Here is a 27404-nt window from a genome sequence, read left to right as displayed (position 1 = left end):
ATACCTTTCCATCATTTAATGACATTAAAGGAAACAACAATGCAAAAACCACAGACTAAGAAAAACATCTCAATATCAGTAGTTTCTAGTTTATGGGATGAGCTTTTACCCTATACTAGGAAGTTTTCGTGACTGTGAGCTTCCTATTGAACAAATACAGAACTAAAAACACTCTACCTACCGTGAGTGCCAAGTGACCTGGAAAATTTTAATTGACTTTAACCATACATTATATGATAAAGAAAATGTGTAATGGGAATCTAACTATTAGAATTAAGATGGTCTGGTCAGGGCCTAAACTTCACGTAACGCTTCTTCGTATCTTTCCATACAGAGTGCATGATGTTAATGATAGCAGCACGGAGGGTGGTTTCCTGGTATACACTGTGGATGAAAGTTTAACGAACTAAACTGATAATGAACAGTTATTCAAAACACGGAGCGTACTCCTGAACATCTTCAAACATGTAACGCGTATAAAATCTCAACTCCACATCCGTAGAGCAAATTGTGTTCTTCATCGGAAAGTAGCCAGGGGTAGGGACGCAATATGGACCCCCATATGAGAACTTCATAGCGCATCCAGCAGATGACTTTAAGGCTACAGCAAGTTGCTACTCGTAAAATCTGTGCTAATTCCTAATTCGTACCCCAAATTGACGTCTATATACGCACAGGAGTGGCATGTCATACTCGCCACACAACGATTCAGCGGCCCTTGTACGGCACTGACCAGTTTCGTACCTAATACCACGTGAGTCGCCTCCTTACATGTAACAACAACAATTCTTCAGTACTGCCAGTGTCTCCTCCAATCAGAAGACATGAGAGACGACACCTGTTTACTTGTCTTCAAAGCTTTCCACCGGCCTCACGTCTTAAAATTTTAAGAAACTCGTCCTTCTTATGGGTCTGAAGCAGGCAGCAGATAGGTCCCACATTATAAAAATCCGGACAGTTAACCCTCCGAGACTTAGCCTGTGTATCGCATAATGCCAGCTTTTTAACGTTAAATTCAACTGCCGCTCGCACGTCTCTCCTGCAAAGCTAAAGCAAGAAACCAAGTTGTATGTGTGTGCAATTACACCCGCAATCAATGAATCCAGCGACCATTCACGCTTAGCACAAGTAGTAAAAGCTACATGTGTTACAGGTACATGGTATGCTGAATATCAAATGTATTTGAAATGAAAATAAAACACATACAGTTTCAGTTCAAAGCGTGATCATCCTCCCTGGCATGGAAGAAAAAAAAAAAAAAATGGAAAAGGACAGGTTGAGAAAAGACGCTGTGCAGAAATTGAAACAGCGACAAAATTGTATCAAAGGTGCATTGACTCATATCTTGCAACAGACGACTGTCTACATCGAGCAAACATCGTAAAATAATCCACTCATTCACCTGATGATGAGGCTGTAACCCCTATAAAAAGCTTAGCGGAAGAAAGTGTAAGTAACTGACACAGGTAATTGCTCTAATTTACATTTTATTTTTAGTGAGGAATTCCTGTTAAATCTAGAGCGACAATAACGTGACGATGAGTTGAATTTAGAGTGTACATCCGCTTCTCTAAATACGTCTTTCAAGCTAGTTCGCTGCAGGTCCCCTCTAGTTTTTACGTAAAGGCAACATAATCTATTCTGCGTTCACAGAGAATACAAATCTTTGATGCATCCTGTTGTCTGTCGTTGTTAAAGGGCCATCATGGGCACAGAGGACATTCAAAACCGGGTAAATATTAACTTCGCAGACTGGTGAAAAAAAAAAGAATGGTTCAAATGGCTCTGAGCACTATGGGACTTAACATCTGAGGTCATCAGTTCCCTAGAACTTAGAACTACTTAAACTCTTAAATTTAAATAACCTAAGGACATCACACACATCCATGCCCGAGGCAGGATTCGAACCAGTGACTGTAGCTGGTCACGCGGTTCCAGACTATAGGGCCGAGAACCGCTCGGCCACTCCGGCCGGCAGCAGACTGGTAAAAATTTTTACGATTGGCATTAGATCGCAAGTGTCACTGCTAGTTCAGAATCCTTTAAAATAATCTAGTTGAACCCACGAGAAATAACTAATTCATTTTTGTCACATTACTGACACCACAGTGGCTACTAGTTTCTCTTTTAAAGTGACGATAATATTCTCATGGGGAGACACACACGGTGCGGGCAAAAGTATCCGGACACCTGGCTGAAAATTACTTACAAGTTAAATGATTTACAAGTTCGTGGCGCCCTCCCTCGGTAATGGTGGAATTCAGTATGGTATTGGCCCACCCTTAGCCTGTACGACAGCTTCCACTCTAGCAGGCGCACGTTCAGTCTGGCGCAGGAAGATTTCTTGGGGAATGGCAGCCCTTTATTGACCGAGTGCTGCGGTGAGGAGAGGTATCAATGTCGGTCGGTAAGGCCTGGCACTTAGCAGGCGTTCCAAAACATCCCTAAGGTGATCTATAGGATTCAAGTCAGAACTCTGTGCACGTAGCCCATTAGAGACATGTATTAGTTGTGTAACCACTCCGCCATAAGCCGTGCGTTATGAACAAATGCATTCTCCATCCCCGAATTGCTCTTCAACAGCGGGAAGCAAGAAGGTGCTTCAAACATCAATGTAGGCCAGTGCTATGATAGTACCACGCAAAGCAATAAGGGGTGCAAGCCGCCTCCATGAAAAACACGACCACACTATGACACGACCGCCTACTAATTTTACTGTTGGCACTGCGCACGCTGGCAGATGACATTCACCGGGCATTCGCCATACCAATACCCTGTCATCGGATCACCTCATTATGTACCGTGATTCGTCACTCCACACAACGTTTTTCCACTGTGCAATCGTCCAATGTTTACGCTCCTTACACCAAGCGAGGCATCGTTTGGAATTTACCGGCGTGAAGTGTTGCTTATGAGCAGCCGCTCGACCATGAATTGCAATTTTTCTCACCTCCCACCTAACTGCCATAGTACTTGCAGTGGATCTTGATGCAGTTTGGAATTCCTGTGTGATGGTCTGGATAGATGTCTGCCTATTACACATTACGACCCTCCTCAACTGTCGGCGGTCTCTGTCAGTCAACAGACGAGATCGATCGGAACGCTTTTGTGCTCTACGTGTTCCTTCACGTTTCGACTTCACTGTAATACCGAAAAAAGTGGACCTAGGGATGTTTAGGAGGGTGCAAGTTTCACGTACAGAGGTATGACACAAGTGACACCCAATCACCTGACCACGTTCGAAGTCCATGAGTTCCTCGGAGAGCCTCATTGTGCTCTCTCACGATGTGTAATGACTGCTAAGGTCGCTGATATGGATTACCTGGCAGTAGTTGGCAGCACAATGCACCGAATATGAAAAACGTATGTTCTTCAGAGTGCCCGGATACTTTTTATCACATAGTGTATGTCTGCTTGTAGGCAGCAGGACATCACATAATGATAGTGGCTTCAATTTGTTCTTTTATAAAAGAGTATTCGTTTCTGTAGACTTCCGATTAACTGACTGACTTACACGTGGCCAAGTTGTAGCGTGCTAGACCACTAATCAAAACGTCCTGGGTGTCGTGTTCGAACTCAACTAATGATTCAGTTTTGATTGAAAAACATCATCAATGGCGGCCTAATACTTCTGACATAAAAAGTGTCCCTCTTTCTGATATCACCCTTGTCAGAGAGGGCACCGGAGCGGACAGAGGTTCAGCACACTCTCTTGTTTTTGGGGTGGGAAACTGCCCTCAAAATGCGGAAGAATGAGTAATGGTCCACGGCATGAGGATGAAGAAGCTAACGGAAACCAGTGAATTTGTTTCGGCGTAAAGTCAGCGCTGGCACGCTGGTCGGGAATGACAGGGAAGAGAAGGGCGTGAGAAAAGGTCAGACAATCTCACGCAGACCTAACTCCCTCCAGGACGACAACGCGACAGCAGCGGCACCTAGGTGAAGAGGACGTAAGCGCCGCTTCCGACTGGTGGCAGAGCACTTCGATAGCAGCTTACACGTTAGCCACTTCGTCAGCCGACAAACTGTAGCATCTATCATTAGCTATCTCCACGTTGCACTGACTTGTGTTTGTCTGTTTTTAGAAGACTGATTGTTTTGTCCGACGCCCTTTGCTGCGACACATCTGTCAAAGATAAGTAATTGTTCTTGTCTTTTTGTAATAAAACTCATTAATCCGAGTTGTTTGTTTGTCTAGCGAACCGAGTATGCAGGATTCCTAGACACAATATCATTAAAGACACATAAGTTGTATCCACTATATGTGTGGATGACGCGTCATTATGATCTCTCTACTGTCAAACGATTACGGATTAGTCCACCATTCGTATCTGTGGAGGGACCCTGCAGAGGTGAAGGGACACCGCAGAGATCAGATGACCCTAAGAGAAATATGGAATAACCAACGAAGGGATAAAATTTTAAGCGTCATTGCATGGAATGGCAGAAAATTGAACTTAACGAGAAAACTAGAAAATTGGGAAATGGAGACGCAAATGCTCATTCAAGATGTAGCTGTGACAGCAAGGTGAAATGGAAAGAAGATAAGGACTTCTGGTCAGACGAATAGAGGGTAATATCAACACAAGAGGATATGGCGCAAGGGGAGTGGAACTCTCTATGAATAGCAAAGTACGGCAGAGACTGAGCTACTGTGAACAACTAGGATTATTTTCATCAGGTGCACAGCAAACCAACAATGACAACAATAATTCAATTCTACCTGCCAACGTCCAAGTAAACGATAAGACGGAGGAAGTATATGACGATATTGACCGCAAAATGCAGTGTGTAAACGGAGATGAATCTCTAATAACCATGGAAGATTGGACCGCGGTTGTTGGGGAAGAATAGCAGAACAGGTCACAATAGAATATGGGCTTGGCAGTAGGAATGAGGAAGGAGAAAGACTAATGAGTTCAGCAGTGAACATCGAATACTGCGTTGAAGAATCACAAGAAGGTGGGGCACACTTGGAAAAGACTCGGAGACAAGGGAAGACTCCAGCTGCATTGCATCGTGGTCAGACAGAGATTCCTAAATCACGTATTGCATTATGAGGCGTTACCTGGCCCAGATATAGACTGAGATGAGAATTTAGCAAAGGGGAAGAATAGAATGAAGTTAAAGAGAATCGGTCGGAAGAATCAGTGTGGCCTGCCTTAGTGGCCGAGTGGTTCTAGGCGCTACAGTCTGGAACTGCGTGACCACTACGGTCGCAGGTTTGAATCCTGCCTCGGGCATGGATGTGTGTGCTATCCTTAGGTTAGTTCTAAGTTTTAGGGGAGTGATGACCTCAGAAGTTAAGTCCCATAGTGCTCAGAGCCACATGAACCATTTTGATTCAGTGTGGACATACTGGTGCACTAAGGATTCATGTGATGGGTTTGAAGTTCACTATTGATACGGATACTGTGATGTGGAACACCACAGTAGCTAGTTCATTTGAGGGGGAGTGGTCATCTTTAAAAAGGGGAATGACAGGTATTGGTGAGACAAACATAGACACAAGGAATGTAAGTGCAAGGATACTTTAGGCAACTTCAGTGATCGACGGAAGAAGGCAGTACTGAGATATTCAGGGAAAGACAACTATTCCTGGTGAAGAAAAGTCTACAACGGTGCGCTAAATCAACCTTGAGCTAGTTTTAATGAGTGTTAACAATTTAACCAGTAATGGGACACATGTGCTATTTTGGGAGGCGATAACGTACAATTTGGAGACAACGTACATACAAACAAAATTCCTCAAGACAAGTGATGGAATTGTCCCCCTTTGCCCTCTCTCTCTCTTTCTCTCTCTCTCTCTCTCCATCTCTCTCCCCCCCCCCCCCCCCCCCTCTCACCCGAGCATCGAAGTAAAACTGTACTCATTCCACTACATTTCGCGACTTCATGTGAATTGTACGATTGTCATTGTTCCTTATTTCGTGTGTAACAGCTTCACGGAGTTCTGCAGTTGTCCGTGGTCTATTCTTTTAGACTCGTCCTTGAAGATACCAACAGAAGAAAAAAATCCGGGACCAGCAGGTCAGGGGTGTGTGTTTGCGTGTGTGTGGGGTGGTTCACACATTTTTTGACATTATTGGATCCCGAAGGGAGCTGGTTACAAGTTGCGGGAAATAGTTAAGACATGTGACACGTTTTCCATCTTATTGGCAATAAACTCCTGTAAGTTTGACGTCATCCAGCGGCTCTACAATTGTATTGAAGATTCCCGTCCAAACTATAAAGTCTACAGTCGTATCTAAGAAAAATTGGCCAACAATCGTGGATGTTGACACCGCGCACCACACTACAACCTTACGATCATGCAGTGATGTTTCGTGGATGATGTGGGATTTACATCAGCCAAATATCTGTTGTTGTGCGTGTTGATATAATTTTGCAGATAGCTCCCTGACTCATCTGTACATCAAGGTATGGAGAGACTGTCTGGACGTTAAGTATGAAACCCCTGAAACCAAGAGAGTAACGCTTTTCTTTCTCATGATCTGTTTCTCGCTATGCTCGCATCATGTGCGGTCTGTATGGCCGAAATGAAAATTTTTTTCTTAGTTCTCAGACATATGGCGTAAGAAATGCCTGTATCCTGTGTCAAACGACGCAAAGATTTCCTTGGAGAATTCTCCAACCCTCTTAGAACCTTATAAGTTACCTTTCCACTCAGCGGTGCTCCACGTTTACCACTGCCCTGTTCAGTACACCAGTTGCGCCCTGCTTCCTGATAATCTATAAAATTGTTGTCTTTGTTGGAAAACCGTACACACTGAATTCTCTCCGGAATACCGTTTGTGTCATAACCAGTGAGTCTGTCTTCTAGTATGTTTTCACAATAAACTCATTCTCTATAACTGTGTATTGCATGTTTCTCCCAGCTAACGACTGTGAATGAATCTCTGATTTGCTCGTTATTGTCACGCAGCCGGAACTACACTCTCACAGACTTCACAAACCGCGACCGACAACGAAGTAACACGAACCGAGCAAGCGTGGCACTACAACGGGCAAGGGACCTCATACGCAGAAATAACAATCAACTTGCTAACAATGGGGGGTTCTTCTGATTCTCCCAGAGCTACTCAGATAATTGAAACCCACTTTCTCGTTTCTACGAGGCTTCGGACGAAATTTCATCTCATTGAATTATTTCAGGTTTTAACGGATTACCCTGCTCAGTTAGGATATGGATACTGCGATGGGTAATACCACAGCACGCAGTTCATTTGAAGAGGAATGGTCATCTCTGAAAACAGCAATCACAGATTTAGGAAAGGCAAACATCGATACATGGAATGTAAATACGAAGAAACTTTAGGTCACAGAAGATATGCATCAGCTGATCGACTCCTGTAATCAGAAGTAGAAGAAATGAGAGCAGCAGGAAACTTTTTATAAGAATTGAGGATCAAGGAGTAAAAGAAGTTAGGGAATACTACTGCCTAGGCAGCAAGAATCAACCATGAAGCACGGGACAAGGAGGATGTGGAAAGCAGAGTAGCACGGGCTAGGGCATTCTTAACCAAGAGAAGAACATAGAACTGATAGTTAATGTCTGGAACACTGCATTGTGTGTTAGTGTGTCGTGGACAGTTTAAGATGTGGCGCTACCAAAGAATATTGAAACTTAAGTGGGCAGATAGGCTATATGAAACAGAAGGATGGTTGATTGGTGAGTAGTTAAGTGCTGTATCGAATTAATAGATGCAATTTGAATTGGTTAACGTAACAATGAAATCAAATATCAAGAACAAGGAGAAGTTTTAGCTCTCTTAATGTTCCAAGATGTCACTTTAGAAAAACCGTTTGCAGGCTATTAAATTTACCCTTGTTGTAAACACTCAGACTAATAAGGGCCCAAACAATAAAATACGAAAGAGAATTACAACCATTAGCTGCCTTAAACGTCAATAGACTAAATAAACACATTGATTAACTGACCATCTTCATGACGACGTCTAGACTTATCAATCCACATAAGCAAAATTAAAAAAAAAGAATAACATTTTGCCACTAGCCTTGACAGCAGTCATATTAAATTACCGAGGCAAAGAACATCAAAATGTATGTGTCCAAGTCATCTACATTTCAGAAGAGTTACCAAAACTTAGATTTCGGTTCTTGAACGTAAACATTAGGATATATGGCCCTTCAATGCGCTATATTTTAAGATTTGAAATTCCTTAGAGTGTCAAAGCCTATAAACAGTAAGAGGTTGCCTAAATCCGTCAGAACTCTTTAAGCGTTTAGATGTTACTTCGAGAAGCACACAAAATTAACAGTGAATTTAAAACACACAAATCAAATAAAATACTTAGTCTGCAGGCAGTAAAACATGATAAGAAAAAGTACACCAAAATAGGAATTACGAAGCAGCCACCAAGGTGAGAGACGATAAGAATGAAAATATAAATACCAATTAATGCGGAAGTGGCACAGAAAAAGCCTAAGGCCAAGTGTTAATAAACGTAAGTAGTTTTTCTGTCAGCGCCACTGGCGGCACTAAACAGTTTTATATACATTGTAAACACAAACAAAATAGATTACGAAAGGACAACGACCGTTTGTCAACCTACTGAATGTATGCTGCCAAGAAGACATTCTTCGAAATAGGAAGCAGAATTACACAAGGAATTTAAGAAGAAGCAACACACTTGCTTATTACAAGAGTAGAACGTAACCACTTTGCACACATTGGGAGGGACCGCACAATATTACAGCTCAATGTTTCCGAAAACCAGGCTAGCGGATTCCTACGACAGAACACGGGAATTTCCCAAATAACATCTCCCCGGGTTGTAAAGCAGATGCTCACCGTAGTTTCCACGTTGTCCCTAGATGAATTCAAAAGCACCAAATGCCCCCTGCCCAGCAGGAAAAGCAGCGCATTCAGGGACTCTGACTGCAACCGGCGACTCGCAGCTGAACAAGCAGAAAGCAAACAGCCACTTCCAACAGCGCGGCCGTCCTGTTAACGGTCTACACGTCTGCCTCGATACTCCAATCGGACCGAGCTGTAGAAGCCATTCCCTCGGCCGTTACAAGGAGCCGTCAGCAAAATGTCCCCCACAAAACACCATGGTCACAGTTCTGGAGTGGAAGCTCTACCAACTTCCTTGGCGTAGCTCGAGCACGAGCTTTTATCCCCGCGGAACACCACTTGGCTATCCCCTAGCGGGACGCCCGCGTCAGTTCCCAGGCAACGGGCCAAGGACACTGCGCAGACCTACAGAGAAGTTGAAGGTGCTAGGTCAGCTCAGTAAGTAATGAGCAAGTTCGCCGGAGAATCAGCGAGCAAAGGAACATACGGAAAAAAGTGACAAGAAAAAGGGACAGGATGATAGGACATGGCTGAAGACAACAGTACTGGCCCTAGACGGAGTTGCAGAGGGTAAGAACTGTAGGGCAATACATTCAACACATGACTGAGGATTTAGGGTGCAAGTGCCACTATGAAAAATGGGGTTAGTTCAGGAGACGTATTTGTAGTTGGCTACATTAGACTACTCAGATGACTCATAACTTATATAAAAGACTTCAGTATTGTCTATAATTTACAGTCGCTGGTGAACACCAGCTTCTTTCTCAGTCGAAAGAAACGTTTACAGCTATTCACAAGGTGCTTCAGAACGGCAGGAAAATATGTTTCTATCCTGATGTCGAGCTGTTGTGATTCAAAACGTGACTGGCGATTTTCTACCATGGACGATCACTTCCATAAGCTTTTTCGACTTGATGCTGATATCGTTCTAAATGTTTCTCAAACCGGCAGCATAAGTACATGTAGTGGCTGTACTAAAGTATGAAACGGTGATGGAATCCCAGTGGCTTGCAGACATCACGGAATGGATGAATACTGTTCCAGCATGGTTTCCAGGGGACTCTAGTAACTTTATTCCTACAACATTTTGGCTAAGTTACCTAACGATGATGGTGCGCAATGATCATGCAAATTTGTTTCGAAAGTAGACCTCGAAGGTACAATTAAATTGAGGTATGGTGTCTAGGGTGGCCAGAAGAGATGAGGAAGCTCATCCTGCTCGCGGAACCAGCTACGCGGTCAGGGACCCTGTCGTCTTAGGACACAGCATCACAATAGGGAAACAAACATTCTAATATGGAATGGATGCAAACAGCCAAAATGGTCACATAAACCCTGGCAGTCACATGACCTTGCAGTGTAACTGTGGGGCCCACTGAATACCGGGTGTGGCTTCCTAAATCATTACCGAAACTCTCGCAATATTTGACTCTTGTGACAAACTCAGGTAGATTGAAACCAGTGCAAAAGTAGACTCATCCAACCAAATGACTTTCCTCCACAACTTCGTAGTACAGGTTTTATTGGTAAGGCACCACGTTTTCCTTTTATGGGCATTTGTATGTATTAGTGGATTTTGAATTCCAGCTCGCCCGCAGGTCTATGCTTCCCCTCTTCCTTCGTGTTGTTTTGATGTCGACAGGTTTCACCAGTGCGACACTCAGTTCTACAGTGGTTTTGGCAGCTTTTAACCCTGTGTTTATGTTAGAATCCTCTTCAATAGCCGTTCGTCGCGATCACTGAACGCATATTTTCGTCCTCTTTTGTGACTTAGCCGATGACGTTTTTCCACTTTCGATGTATGCAGTATAAAAAAAATTTGATGCCGTTGCCTCTAATAACAACAAACACTTCGCCCCCCTTGGCCGCCAAAGAACACAGCACCATACGAGCACCAACAATATGAACCTGTAGCCTTGCTTAGCATTTGCATCTGTATTCAGTCATGCATTTCTCACGGTGCTTCCGTAGTTTTGTCCAACTCTTGTATGTACCACTAATGAATACGACCAAAAAGTTTTCTACACAATTGAGATAGAACAGATCATTCAAATAAATGCTTATTATAATTTGCAAAGGCTTTTGACTTTTTATTAGATTTAACTGTCGTGTAGCTACATTTTAGATGTTAATTACCAATTAGAGCATCGTAGGTAAGACCTATGTTAAAAAAAGACGTGAAACACAGGGTTTGGTGTACGGCAATGCGCATAGTGTTTGCGAACAGGGTATGTGAGGGATGAATAATAAGCCGTGCACATTACGGCTCCTCTCTCCAGCTACATCGGATCTTTATAGCCGTTGACTGCGGCGCAGCATCAGTTAGTGACCTTCCCCATTTTGATTACTCTCAGAACTTTCGCCCTCCAAAGTTAATCGCAGCGAAAGACAAAGTTGCTTCATTAACCTCTCTGACGCTAGGACTGGTTAGAGGCCCAGGTGCATTCATCACATCGACAACAACATGGCACATAAAGTTAAACACAAATACGTCTAACAAACATTTTTTTTCCATTACTGGTTCTTAAGGATTACTGTTAATCACATTTAACATTAATTTATAATTAACGTAACAAACAGAAGTTGATTTCATGATTGTTCTCAGGGAAATTGATGATACAATGTCATAGTGGTGACAATTTGCGTTTAGAATAAAGGATGAGTTATCGTTGTTCGTATTCTTCACTCATTACGGGCAAGTTATGCGGAAAAAATTGTATATTGGAAAACAGAAGATCACACAAAAATGCAACTGATGAACAAGGAAAAGCTGAATGCAGAAGACTAAGGAATTCAGTTAATAGAGAAGCTAGGAAAGCAAAAGAAAATTTTCTTGAGGAAATTTGGAGGGAAGTGGAAGAAAATATGCAATACTGAAGAACAGATTTAGTTTGCAAAACAGCAGATCAAATTTTTAACAAACGTAAAACAACAGTCTCAGGCACAATAGAAAATAAAGAGCGGAAATTGCTGTTATAATGGTGACAGCATGCTGACTATACTTAACAGATTTATCTATCACACAGGAGAGATACCGACAGACTTCCAGAAATACTTTAGTGTTCCTATATCAAAGATGGCAGTAGCTACAAAATGTGAACAGTACCGAAATTTAATCCTAATACCACGTGCATAAAAAATTCTCATAAAGGTAGTTCTGAAGAGAATTGAAGAGAAGGTGGAGGATTGCTGAGTGAAGGACAGTTTGGTTTCAGAAGGGGATTGGTAACAAGAGAAGTGATTCTGGCACTGAGACTCCTTATCGAAAAGCAACTACAGGAAAGTAAACCAACCTATATTGCCTTTGTAGACCTGGGAAAGAGATGTTCAGACTGCTGAGAAAAAGTGGAATGTAGTACAAAGACATCCATGTGATACTCGGTATCTATAAGAATGTGGTGATAGTGATTAGGAAGTGCCACCAGGAACAAGAAGAAAGTATTAGAAAAGGGGCAAGACAAGGATGAGCCCTCTCTCCTCTTATATTCAATGTTTACATCCAGGCAGCTATAGGCCAAGTTCGAGAAACCACTGACTTGCGGATCAAAATTAATGGGCAGAAGACAGATATGCTAGGTTACGCAAATGATACTGCTATAGTCACGGAGACAAAAGAAGATTTAGATTAAGACGTCAGAACAATGGAAAGGATTCTATGCAATCAGTGTGAAATGAGAAAAACAAGAAAAGACTAAAGTGATTCTATTCAGTGCAGGAGGAAAATATGAATCTCTGAGAATGAGAATTGGAAGAGAGGAGCTGGAAGTGATAGACGAATTTACTTACCTGCGAAGTAAAATCACAAGGGATGGTAGAAGCCGGAGAGAAATTACGAGTAGAATACAAAAGGCCGAAACTGCATTTAATCGGAGGAGGAACTTACTCACCAGCAATGACATCAGTCTGAAAATAAGAAAACGTATCATGAAAGCTTTCGTCTATAGTGCGGCCCTACACGGATGTGGAACTTGGACAGCTGGAAGAGATGAGAGAAGACGGCTAGAGGCCTTGGAGATGTGGTGCTATAGACGGATGATGAAAATCAGCCGAAGAGACAAAGTAACAAATGAAGAGCTGCTTAGAAGAGTACAGAAAACTAGATCTCTGTGGAAGCTCATCCAGACAAAAGAAACAAACTTGTAGGGCACATCCTACTACACATCAACATCATTGGTACAATAGCAGAAGGAGCTATTGAGGGAAGTAATCGACAGGGGCCACCAAGGATATCATATATGCGACAAATCATGAATGACGATGGATTTAACACATATGTGGAAATGGAGAGGGAGGCAGACGCAAGAGAGGAATGGCGTTCTGCTGCAATCAAACCTCAGGGTTGAACACTAAAGAAAAAAGAGTTTTGTATCACCTCGATTTAGAGAATTTCGGAACCTGTACAGAAAATTGGAATACGGATCTACATAAACATCATTTCCGTCCTTTTTACTACTCATGAAAACCATACATTGCATGTTGTACCATCATACAGCAATACCTTCATATTTGTCCACTCCTCAACGGCGATTCGGCGTAGATCCCTAAGAGTGATTGGTAGGTCACGTCGTCCATAAACAGCCATTTTCAATCTATCCCAGGCATTTGCGATTGGGTTCATGTCTGGAGAACGTGCTGGCCACTCTAGTCGAGCGATGTCATTATCCTGAAGGAAGTCACTCACAAGATTTGCACAGTCGGGGCGCGAATTGTTGTTCATGAAGAGGAATGCCTCGCCAATATGCTGCCGATATAGTTGCACTATCGGTCGGAGGATAGCATAGACATATTGTACAGTCGTTATGGCGCCTTCCATGACCAGCAGCAGCATACGTCAGCCCCACATAATACCACCCCAAAACAACAGCGAACCTCCAACTTGCTGCACTCGCTGGACAGTGTGTCTACGGCATTCATCTCCGACGATTGTCTGGTTGAAGGCATATGTGACACACAACGGTGAAGAGAACGTGATGCCAGTCCTGAGCGGTCCATTCGGCATGTTGTTGGGCCCATCTTTACTGCGCTGCATGGTGTCGTGGTTGCAAAGATGGACCTCGCCATCGACGTCGGTACGGACGTTCAGCATCATGCAGCCTATTGCGCTCAGTTTGAGTCGTAACACGACGTCCTGTGGCTACACGAAAAGCATTATTTAACATGGTGGCGTTGCTGTCAGGGTTCCTCCGAGCCATATTCAGTAGGTAGCGGTCATCCACTACATTTGTAGGCCTTGGGCAGCCTGAGCGAGGCATGTCATCGACAGTTCCTGCCTCTCTGTATCTCCTCCATGTCCGAACAACATCACTTTTAGTTCACTCTGAGACACCTGGATACTTCCCTTTTTCAGAGCCCTTCCTGGCACGATGTAACAATGCGGACGCTGTTGAATCGAGGTATTGACCGTCTACGCATGGTTGAACTGCAGACAACACGAACCGTATACCTCCTTCCTGGTGGAATAACTGGAGCTGATCGGCTGTCGGACCCTCTCCGTCTAATAGGCGCTGCTCATGCATGGTTGTTTACAACATTGTGAGGGTTTAGTGACACCTCTGAACAGTCAACGGAACTGTGTCTGTCTTCAGGAGTTCTGGGAATCTGGGTGATGCAAAACGTTTTTTGATTGGTGTATAATTAACTGGTGTCACTCAGTAGTTTTATATCATAAATACTGACAATGAGAGGATACCCCACATGAATACGAACAATCAACCATAGTTTATTGTATAACTAGTAATAGATTATGAAACTAACTCTGTGAATATATTTTCCTCAACTACAATATGAATTTACCTAAAAAATTGAATTTTAATAAATTCTATACAATATTAAGCTATAGCACAAATAGTTGCCATCCAATGTGATCAAGTAGATTGATGTTTTCAATAGTTTCCTTAAACGAACTATGCGGTATATCGGAATGACAATTCCATGTACAATTACTAGCCCCTTTCATTATATATTCCATCTTTCCTTTCGCTTCTGAATCTCCAATGACAACTAAGATATATATGAAAATCCAAGATTACAACGACTGTCTTCTCATAAAATACCAATGACTTTGACCTAGACAATTGTATATTTGTTAAACGCAAATAATCTTCTAAGGACCGACATATTCTGAAATAAGAGTCCAACAGCTTTCAAATATCGCTTTTATTAATAGACAGAGAAGATACATCTACATCTACATCTACATTGATACTCCGCAAGCCACCCAACGGTGTGTGGCGGAGGGCACTTTACGTGCCACTGTCATTACCCCCCTTTCCTGTTCCAGTCGCGTATGGTTCGCGGGAAGAACGACTGTCTGAAAGCCTCCGTGCGCGCTCTAATCTCTCTAATTTTACATTCGTGATCTCCTCGGGAGGTATAAGTAGGGGGAAGCAATATATTCGATACCTCATCCAGAAACGCACCCTCTCGAAACCTGGCGAGCAAGCTACACCGCGATGCAGAGCGCCTCTCTTGCAGAGTCTGCCACTTGAGTTTATTAAACATCTCCGTAAAGCTATCACGGTTATCAAATAACCCTGTGACGAAACGCGCCGCTCTTCTTTGGATCTTCTCTATCTCCTCCGTCAGACCGATCTGGTACGGATCCCACACTGATGAGCAATACTCAAGTATAGGTCGAACGAGTGTTTTGTAAGCCACCTCCTTTGTTGATGGACTACATTTTCTAAGCACTCTCCCAATGAATCTCAACCTGGTGCCCGCCTTACCAACAATTAATTTTATATGATCATTCCACTTCAAATCGTTCCGCACGCATACTCCCAGATTATTTACAGAAGTAACTGCTACCAGTGTTTGTTCCGCTATCATATAATCATACAATAAAGGATCCTTCTTTCTATGTATTCGCAATACATTACATTTGTCTATGTTAAGGGTCAGTTGCCACTCCCTGCACCAAGTGCCTATCCGCTGCAGATCTTCCTGCATTTCGCTACAATTTTCTAATGCTGCAACTTCTCTGTATACTAAAGCATCATCCGCGAAAAGCCGCATGGAACTTACGACACTATCTACTAAGTCGTTTACATATATTGTGAAAAGCAATGGTCCCATAACACTCCCCTGTGGCACGCCAGAGGTTACTTTAACGTCTGTAGACGTCTCTCCAGTGATAACAACATGCTGTGTACTGTTTGCTAAAAACTCTTCAATCCAGCCACACAGCTGGTCTGATATTCCGTAGGCTCTTACTTTGTTTATCAGGCGACAGTGCGGAACTGTATCGAACGCCTTCCGGAAGTCAAGAAAGATAGCATCTACCTGGGAGCCTGTATCTAATATTTTCTGGGTCTCATGAACAAATAAGGCGAGTTGGATCTCACACGATCGCTGTTTCCGGAATCCACGTTGATTCCTACATAGTAGATTCTAGGTTTCCAGAAATGACATGATACGCGAGCAAAAAACATGTTCTAAAATTCTACAAGAGATCGACGTAAGAGATATAGGTCTATAGTTTTGCGCATCTGCTCGACGACCCTTCTTGAAGACTGGGACTATCTGTGCTCTTTTCCAATCATTTGGAACCCTCCGTTCCTCTAGAGACTTGCGGTACACGGCTGTTAGAAGGGGGCCAAGTTCTTTCGCGTACTCTGTGTAGAATCGAATTGCTATCCCGTCAGGTCCAGTGGACTTTCCTCTATTGAGTGATTCCAGTTGCTTTTCTATTGCTTGGACACTTATTTTGATGTCAGCCATTTTTTCGTTTGTGCGAGGATTTAGAGAAGGAACTGCAGTGCGGTCTTCCTCTGTGAAACAGCTTTGGAAAAAGGTGTTTAGTATTTCAGCTTTACGCGTGTCATCCTCTGTTTCAATGCCATCATCATCCCGTAGTGTCTGGATATGCTGTTTCGAGCAACTTACTGATTTAACGTAAGACCAGAACTTCCTAGGATTTTCTGTCAAGTCGGTACATAGAATTTCACTTTCGAATTCAATGAACGCTTCACGCATAGCCCTCCTTACGCTAACTTTGACATCGTTTAGCTTCTGTTTGTCTGAGAGGTTTTGGCTGCGTTTAAACTTGGAGTGGAGCTCTCTTTGCTTTCGCAGTAGTTTCCTAACTTTGTTATTGTACCACGGTGGGTTTTTCCCGTCCCTCACAGTTTTACTCGGCACGTACCTGTCTAAAACGCATTTTACGATTGCCTTGAACTTTTTTCATAAACACTCAACATTGTCAGTGTCGGAACAGAAATTTTCGTTTTGATCTGTTAGGTAGTCTGAAATCTGCCTTCTATTACTCTTGCTAAACAGATAAACCTTCCTCCCTTTTTTTATATTCCTATTAACTTCCATATTCAGGGATGCTGCAACGGCCTTATGATCACTGATTCCCTGTTCTGTACATACAGAGTCGAAAAGTTCGGGTCTGTTTGTTATCAGTAGGTCCAAGATGTTATCTCCACGAGTCGGTTCTCTGTTTAATTGCTCGAGGTAATTTTCGGATAGTGCACTCAGTATAATGTCACTCGATGCTCTGTCCCTACCACCCGTCCTAAACATCTGAGTGTCCCAGTCTATATCTGGTAAATTGAAATCTCCACCTAAGACTATAACATGCTGAGAAAATTTATGTGAAATGTATTCCAAATTTTCTCTCAGTTGTTCTGCCACTAATGCTGCTGAGTCGGGAGGTCGGTAAAAGGAGCCAATTATTAACCTAGTTCGGTTGTTTAGTGTAACCTCCACCCATAATAATTCACAGGAACTATCCACTTCTACTTCACTACAGGATAAACTACTACTAACAGCGACGAACACTCCACCACCGGTTGCATGCAATCTATCCTTTCTAAACACCGTCTGTACCTTTGTAAAAATTTCGGCAGAATTTATCTCTGACTTAAGACAGCTTTCTGTACCTATAACGATTTCAGCTTCGGTGCTTTCTATCAGCGCTTGAAGTTCCGGTACTTTACCAGCGCAGCTTCGACAGTTGACAATTACAATACCGATTGCTGCTTGGTCCCCGCATGTCCTGACTTTGCCCCGCACCCGTTGAGGCTGTTGCCCTTTCTGTACTTGCCCAAGGCCATCTAACCTAAAAAACCGCCCAGCCCACGCCACACAACCCCTGCTACCCGTGTAGCCGCATGTTGCGTGTAGTGGACTCCTGACCTATCCAGCGGAACCCGAAACCCCACCACCCTATGGCGCAAGTCGAGGAATCTGCAGCCCACCCGGTCGCAGAACCGTCTCAGCCTCTGATTCAGACCCTCCACTCGGCTCTGTACCAAAGGTCCGCAGTCAGTCCTGTCGACGATGCTGCATATGGTGAGCTCTGCTTTCATCCCGCTAGCGAGACTGGCAGTCTTCACCAAATCAGATAGCCGCCAGAAGCCCGAGAGGATTTCCTCCGATCCATAGCGACACACATCATTGGTGCCGACATGAGCGACCACCTGCAGATGGGTGCACCCTGTACCCTTCATGGCATCCGGAAGGACCCTTTCCACATCTGGAATGACCCCCCCGGTATGCACACGGAGTGCACATTGGTTTTCTTCCCCTCTCTTGCTGCCATTTCCCTAAGGGGCCCCATTACGCGCCTGACGTTGGAGCTCCAAACTACCAGTAAGCCCACCCTCTGCAACTGCCCGGATCTTGCAGACTGAGGGGCAACCTCTGGAACAGGACAAGCAGCCATGTCAGGCCGAATATCATTATCAGCCTGAGACAGAGCCTGAAACCGGTTCGTCAGACAAACTGGAGAGGCTTTCCGTTCAGCCCTCCGGAATGTCTTTCGCCCTTGCCACACCATGAAACGACCTCCCACTCTACCACAGGTGAGGGATCAGCCTCAATGCGGGCAGTATCCCGGGCATCCACAGTCGTAGTCCAATCAGGGGATGCGTGGGACGAGCTGGCCGTCCCCGACAAACCCCCATCCGGACCCCCACAGTGATGCCCATTGGCAACAGCCTCAAGCTGTGTGACCGAAGCCCACACTGCCTGAAGCTGGGAGCGAAGGGATGCCAACTAGGCCTGCATCCGAACACAGCAGTTGCAGTCCCTATCCATGTTAAAACTGTTTTGCAAAGAACGTCTGAACTAATCTACAGAGAGCGCAAACAAATCGACAAAATTTAAACGGTTATTAAAATACAAGATTGCCTAGCAAATGCAGTAATGCTGCTACTTGCGCACTGCTGACACTGCTCGGCGGCGGAAGGAGACTAAGCGAAATTACACTATTCAGGTACTAAAGCGCGATGCTACACTCTCAAATACTATAATACGCCCGAAATTTATGAATTAAACAATGCAAGTGCCAAAAACACGCAAAGAAATTAAGAATTAAACTATGTAACAAATGAGTGAGCTAGGAGTATACGACTTGCTGCTCAGCTGCTTATCCAACGGCGGCAGGGAGCACACTGACTGTGACCAACCGACACTGGCCGTTCAAAACAAAAACAGTAGACAAACGACTACTCGAATTTACACTATTCAGGTACTAAAACGCGATGCTACAACTCTCAAATACTATAATGCGCCCGAAATTTATGAATTAAACAATGCAAGTACCAAAAACACGCAAAGAAATTAAGAATTAAACTATGTAACAAATGAGTGAGCTAGGAGTATACGACTTGCTGCTCAGCTGCTTATCCAACGGCGGCAGGGAGCACACTGACTGTGACCAACCGACACTGGCCGTTCAAAACAAAAACAGTAGACAAACGACTACTCGAATTTACACTATTCAGGTACTAAAACGCGATGCTACAACTCTCAAATACTATAATGCGCCCGAAATTTATGAATTAAACAATGCAAGTACCAAAAACACGCAAAGAAATTAAGAATTAAACTATGTAACAAACGAGTGAGCTAGGAGTATACGACTTGCTGCTCAGCTGCTTATCCAACGGCGGCAGGGAGCACACTGACTGTGACCAACCGACACTGGCCGTTCAAAACAAAAACAGTAGACAAACGACTACGCGAATTTACACTATTCAGGTACTAAAACGCGATGCTACAACTCTCAAATACTATAATACGCCCGAAATTTATGAATTAAACAATGCAAGTACCAAAAACACGCAAAGAAGTTAAGAATTAAACTATGTAACAAACGAGTGAGCTAGGAGTATACGACTTGCTGCTCAGCTGCTTATCCAACGGCGGCAGGGAGCACACTGACTGTGACCAACCGACACTGGCCGTTCAAAACAAAAACAGTAGACAAACAACTACGCGAATTTACACTATTCAGGTACTAAAACGCGATGCTACAACTCTCAAATATTATAATACGCCCGAACATTATGAATTAATGAATGCAAGTACCAAAAACACGCAAAGAAATTAAGAATTAAACTATGTAACAAACGAGTGAGCTAGGAGTATACGACTTGCTGCTCAGCTGCTTATCCAACGGCGTCACATTCCAACCTCATTCTTTTATTTCACTCCACAACACATTACTTGAAATCAGCGACGATGCGACTAACTCAGTTGGGAAGGTGGGCTTAATTAATATAAATAGAATCTATGAAATAAAGTAAACTTTATCTACCAGTGGATGAAATTAAAGCCGGAGCTTTCATATCTTCATTATCTGTTGACTTACAGCGTAACAGCTTCAGAGTGATTATGTAAGTGGCTACGTTAATGCTAATGTGATTTATAGAAAAAGGAACATGGAGAAACACATTGACATCTTCACGCTAGGGAAGTCTGATACAGGCTACAACGTATAAGTATTACTAGGGTCTCATTGACGTCATGCATGTCTGTTGCTTATGTGATCAGATTGTGACAGGTAATGCAATCTAATCAACAAGTATACTTTTTGAAACTTCCTGGCAGATTAAAACTGTGTGCCCGACCGAGACTCGAACTCGGGCACACAGTTTTAATCTGCCAGGAAGTTTCATATCAGCGCACACTCCGCTGCAGAGTGAAAATCTCATTCTGGAAGTATACTTTTTGTTGAGTTTTGCTTGGATGCGTTTGCGTTGAATATGGGTTACACTTACTCAAATTACTTCTCTTTCCATTAAGATTTAACTAATAATTTTCAGTTGAAAACTTTCTACGTACGTAACCTTAGCAAATGTTGCTCATCTTTTCAATATAAGTGTCTGAATTCTGAATAGTTAATAGAACCTCACATATATCAAGTATTAGCAAAATAAATACGCACATACCTCTCCGTCAGAGTTCACTGCTGTTTGTAGCCATACTTGTCACACAACACTTGCTCCCTTCTCATACTCACCACATACTGCAGTCTGACAACCTGAGGAAACAGCGGCAGTATGATTTCCTTTACATGAGCTACGAATTACACACTTCACTCTCTTTATTACCCGCTATGGTCCATCCATAATGTTTGCATGACCGTGGTCCGGCTCTTTATATTTTGTTTCTATATACTGCTCTCGAATCTCTTCTCACAAATCGAAAGCATACTTCCACCCACTAAGGCACTCACTTCCTTGTATAGCACCAAAAATTTGTGGCTTTCAAATCAAGAATGCTGTGGGATACATGCACTGGCCAACGCCTCGTGCCGCCTTTGGTGAAGTGCATTCTTGCCTTTTGATCCACAACGTCGACCCTACATTTTGATTAGCTGTAAACTCTTACTATTGTGGGAGCCTCCGTCTACACTGCAGGAGGCATCTCACTTCGATTACGGTCCCATGTATCTGACGACCACACGCGGGGTTGAGTTTGGTAGTCACCGGAGCCGCGCACGCTGGTCGAACGAGACCAGCGTCTCCCTGTTACCGACGAACGCACTAAGTGCCTTTTCCGCCAGTTTCATTATAATTGTGATATAAACATCACGAGTGCAAAAGTGAAGCCGGCGAACGCAACAATGGTAAGACCAAATTTTTCATTCCACAATACGTTTTTATTTACTATTCGTATGTCCCTACAGAGTCTGTAAAGTAACAAATCGTATTACGAACCCTCCCAAGAACGCCATGTGCAGTGATGTGCATGAGGGTGTCATGCTGTGGCGGAAACAAAGGATGAGTCGAGAGTAATTAATGAATTTGAGATCATGTGACGGATTCTGAACAGTTTGCTTAGGAACAAACCGCTACTCTATCATTACTGTGGATATCAGTTTCATTTGATAGTGTCTGAAAATTCACCCGCGAATTAAAGCATTAAAACAATTTCACAAACGAAAGAAACCTTGTAGTAATAATTTCCTACGTCCAGAGGAAGCGAGGTCTGTACACAGATTTCCGATGCCGTCATATTGAGAGGCTTTAATAAAATGACAATGGCGGCAGGTATGGAAAGATTCAAATTTAAACGGAGTGTCATCTTCGTCCTGACGTGTGCACGAACACAGAACAAGCCTCCGTCCTAACGAGTGGGAGTGCAGCAGGTTAGGAAACTTCTGTGACAGAAACGATGCAGCCACATCTGTGGCCCAGGAGGTGACAGCTAGCCGCTTGACCACCCAGCAGGTTGGCTCCGGAACTGTTGTCTTCAGCTGTAGATACGGTAGCATGAGGCGCCGACCAGTTATCAAAAGTCCAAAGTATCGAAGCGCCAGCCCATTCTTGAACGTCGTCTTGGAAAGTCCACCATCTGCTGTCCCACCCATGACGTCTATCGCCATGCAACAGTAGAGCTTCACGGTTTGTGACATGGGGCACAGTGTAATAATGATGCTCGAATTCGAATTGCATTTAGCAACGTTTGACGATCACAGACGTCTCGCGGTACTACAGGAGAGCAGTAACACCTGCCATGTGATTAAGTCAGTAGAGGGACAATGGTCATTTGACGTCAGTCTACATTGTTGCTCAAGTTATTCAAGGTGGTGGCTCTTTCTGGGTGATCCTCCACCACCGTTATGTGGGGCATAGATGTTGCAATGTCCTATTGTGATGACACTACCACCACTCCTCCCCCTCTCCCACTTTCCCTTCCCTTTCACACTTCTCCCACTACTCCCCCCCCCCCCCCCCCCATTCTCTTTGCCTTGGAACTTGGTGGGAAAAAGACAGAATCTGTGGTGCACTGATGAAGAGACAGGATGTGAGGTCTTTATTTATTTATTTTTAAGGGTGCTATCCTGCAGGAAGGATTTCCTAAAATTTGGCAGGGAAACGGAGTTGAAAAATACCCTGCAGGCAAGCTGTTGGAAATTCAAATAAACACAACTGCTCAAAATTGGTGGGACAACAGAAAATCGCTCTCTGAAGAAAGGGATCTCATGACACGAGATGGGCTGTAAATTAGGGACATATATTGTTTATTCATTTAAAATATTAATTAAATTATTTAATTAAATTGGTGGTAAATGTGTTCAGCTGACAAGATGTTGGTATTGGACGGAGAAGTGTTTAAGAAAGTGGTAAATGAGTTTTGCTATTTGGGAAGCAAAATAATTGATGATGGTCGACGTAGGGAGGGCATAAAATTTAAACTGGCAATGGCAAGGAAAGAATTTCTGAAGAAGAAATTTCTTAACATCAAGTATTGATTTAAGTGTCAGGAAATCCTCTGTGAAAGAATTTGTATGCAGGATAGCCATGTATGGAACTGAAACATGGATAATAAACACTTTAGACAAGAAGAGAACAGAAGCATTTGAAATGTAATGTTACAGAAGAATGTTGAAAATTAGATGGGTAGATCATGTAACTAATGAGGAGGTACTGACCAGAACTGCAGAGAAGAAAAATTTGTGGCACAACCTGACCAAAAGAAGGGATCGGTTGTTAGGACACATTCTGAGGCATCAAGGGATCACCAATGTAGTACTGGAGGGAAGCGTGTGGGATAAAAATCGTAGAGGAAGACCAAGAGAGGAATACAGTAAGCAGATTCCGAGGGATGTAGGTATTCAGAGCAGAAAAGGCTTGCGCACTATAGAGTAGCATCGAGAGCTGCATCAAACCAATCATTGGACTGAAGTCCACAACAACATTACCTGCAAGCATACAGCTGAGAACTGTGTCCATATCCTTCTACCTGAGGAATGTAAGGAACTGATAGAAAATAGAAGTAAAACTTCTCAGGAAATAATGGCGATGTAGCAGGATGTTCTCTGCAGGCGTTGGGGCTACTGCCTCTGCTGGAACTGGTTGTGGGAGGTGGTCGCCTTGGTGTATGGAGCTTGACTGAGGATGCTCGAAATGGGATTTCTCCCTTTTCCGATCGTGTGTGCGCAGATGTTCTCCCTTCTGTGCGTTCTAGTCCCAAATACCACTCAAAATTGGCTGGGAACTGTCCTACAGCCACTGTTGGAAAAATTGCCTCCTACCTATCTACTTGTGGATACCTGTTGAGGAGCTTTTACACACACACACACACACATGTATACAAAGTAAGAAGGATCAGGGCAGTTAAGTATAACTGAACTGCAGGCAGGCAAATGCAGGCTACCGCAACTGACAGAAAATGCCTCATGGCCCAAATTACACATCGAAATTGTCGTGTAAAAACTACCAGTCGTAAACATAAGATCATAATGCAACACATGCGCTGGGAATTGAGAAAAATCATTGTAAAAATGTACCTGCCTCAAAAATTGGGCCAAAAACATCTCTCCATGCTAGTATGGCGTCAGCGGCACTTGTGTGAACGTCGATTTATGGATAGAGACTAAGTAGCTTAGAGTCAGTCTTATCTCCCTTTCTACCTTCCCTCCTCCCTCACTCTCCACCACTTGTAGAGGAATACCAGTTTTACAGGCATTTTCTAATCTGTGGCTGGTGCTGCACAAAGAGATCCATCTGCTGATAGTGATATACTGTTTTCAGTATGCAGAAATCAGTCACAGTCGGACAAAAGATTCAAGAACAGGACGCTTCCTGCTAGCCGCTCAACGTGTTTCTGAGAAAGACTGGCCGCACGTGAACATTTTTTGGAGAGACTGGGCTTCCTGAAACATTAGTGAAATACCCCATTATTTGTCATGCATAAAGAATTAAACAGTCATGTTTCGTATGTGCTGTCTCTGCTCGAAGATGGTCGTTAGCTACATAAAATCAGTGTCACGTAGAAAAAACTTTGAATTATACATCCTGCATAGGTGAAATGTGCACGTATCTTTATACTGATGTCTCACTTTGCACAAATGTGCCTGCTCAGCCCCCCTCCCACCTCCACCCCCCCCCCCCCCCCCCCCTGGTAGCTGCGAAGCACTTGCACTCGCTCTTGCTAGCCTCCAATGCTGGTTGTAGATATAACCTGTCATTACTCGCATTAGTATTACTTCTTCAGATAACCTGTTCGAAGACTGTCTGGTAAGGTTTCAGATGCATCCCTCAGCCGAATAACAGTTTTTCGTGCGGGTGTGTGTTAGCTTGTGTGTGTGTGTGTCTGTGTGTGTGTGTGTGTGTGTGTGTGTGTGTGTGTGCGTGCGTGCGTGCGCGCGCGCGTCGTCAAATACTGAAGGAGGACGAGATTCATGCTGCACAGATGGTGGAGAAATAAATTTTGGAGGAATTTTACACAGCTCACTTCCTCTTTGTGGAGTAACATACTGCGTGTCTGCCTGAAATGTAGCTATTCTTAGCAGTCCAACTGCTATTATATCAGCTAATGCATTTAAAAAACGCGACTATATAAACACAGATACTCATTTAATGCAAGAAGTATCTTCAATGTATCAATGCGTATTCTCCAACTGTATTCTTAAGCTTGCTGCAATGCATGTTGAACCGAGAACGTCGATTATTGAGTTGAATGCACTACAAAATAGGCACTTAACACAATCCAGCAACCCTCCCGTAAACATACATTTAGACGTACGGTAACTTGCCGTGCTGGGTAGCCGCGCGGTGTCAGGCGCTTTGTCCCAGTTCGCGTGGCTCCCTCCGGCGGAGGTTCGATTCCTCCCTCGGGCATGGGTGTGTCTGTTGTCCGTGGAGTAAGTTAGTTTAAGTTAGATGAAGTAGTGTGTAAGCTTAGGGGCCGATGACATAAGCAGTTTGGTCATAGGAACTTACCACAAATCTCCAAAGTCAAGTGACTTCACCAGTAACGTAATTCTGGCAGACCCAAAGAACGAAACGATACTGAGCGAACATTCCAGGAGCAATGGACGTATTTTTCTTGTGAGTTGCATCAGTGCGTCTTTGAAATTTTAATATTGGTGTTTCTAAATAAATTTGCAATTTTTTGTGATGTTGTTCCTAAATAGGGAATGTTCGTGAACATATGTCCAATGTCAGATGTTTCTCCTGTAGTGTTTCTGTTACTGATGTTGCCCTGTACTTCACTGGATATTTTGTCAACTGATTTTTCAGAGTACCAATTATTTCTAGGAATTGTTATGATGATAATTTCTTGTGTAAGTGTTTTGGGGTTTAATGGTAATATGTGTGCCCTGTTCAGCATAGATCTAAATGCTGCGTACTTATAACCCAAAGGACTAACACAAGAAACTCATACCATAGAAACACTTGGAAGAAACCATTTATATTTTGAAAAATCAGTTGACGAACTCTCAAACAAAATACAGATCAACATCAGCAATAGCAGCACTGCAAGAAGAACCTCTGACACTGGACGTATATTCACAAACATTCCCTATTATAGCAAAGCATCACAAAAAATTGCTAACTTATTTAGAAATCTCAAAATTAAATTTTTTTTCCACGAACAGTAAACTGGGACACGTCTTACCTCAAACATAAATATAAAAACTCCAATAACAGAAAAAAGTGGAATATATAAATTACAGTGTAACAGCTGCTCTGCATTTTACACATGCAACACAGGAAGAACTTTCCATACACATTACAAAGAACACACTGATGCCTTCAGACTTAACCAGTTTGACATATCTGCAATAGCTAACAACATGTACCTCAACAAACACACACTATGTGACATTCATAACAATTTAACCATACTTCATACAGAAATCAATGGTAGAAAACTTGCTATGCTCGAGTAATTAGAAACGACATTACATTAAGAAAAAGCTTCTGAAAACCTGTTGAATTAACAAACAGAGTTAGGCAGTCACAATTTTTTCAGTAATTTTAAAAGATTGTTCTTTCGCACAGAAGCAAGTATTTAATAATATAACTATATCATAAAATATAGGCACATTTACCACATTCACAACTATTTCCATTTGTTCTTTCGCACAGAAGCAAGTATTTAATAATGTAACTATATCATAAAATATAGGGACATTTACCACATTCACAACTATTTCCATTAATTAGGACGTCTGTGTAAATAATTATGTAATACTTTGTAAATAGTATCCGTGTATTTGGAAAAATGCAGCATCTTCGTGGCCGAAATTGTTTGACTTGTTTTGAACTGTGCTCGAAAATATGCTGTTTGATAGAAAGTGTGCATTTGTGCTCAAAAATTCACCAGAACCATACACCTACTGCTAGAAACATTAAGTTACTCTTCGATTTATCATAGTTTCATTAACTTATACTTCATGACGTGGCATTCTGTAACATAACAACGTGATCTTGCCAGGCCTGGAATTAAACGAAATGTAAAGCATCCGAAGATTAGCTCCCAGGGCTTGAAATACTTCGTTCATTTTAATAAAATCACTATTAGAAGAAAATCTGTCTATTCCCCCGTACAACTC

This window comes from Schistocerca americana, chromosome 1 (assembly GCF_021461395.2).
Source record: "Schistocerca americana isolate TAMUIC-IGC-003095 chromosome 1, iqSchAmer2.1, whole genome shotgun sequence".
NCBI lineage: Eukaryota > Metazoa > Arthropoda > Insecta > Orthoptera > Acrididae > Schistocerca > Schistocerca americana.
The sequence above is the reverse complement of the archived record's forward strand: the minus strand, read 5'-3'. Positions refer to the sequence as shown.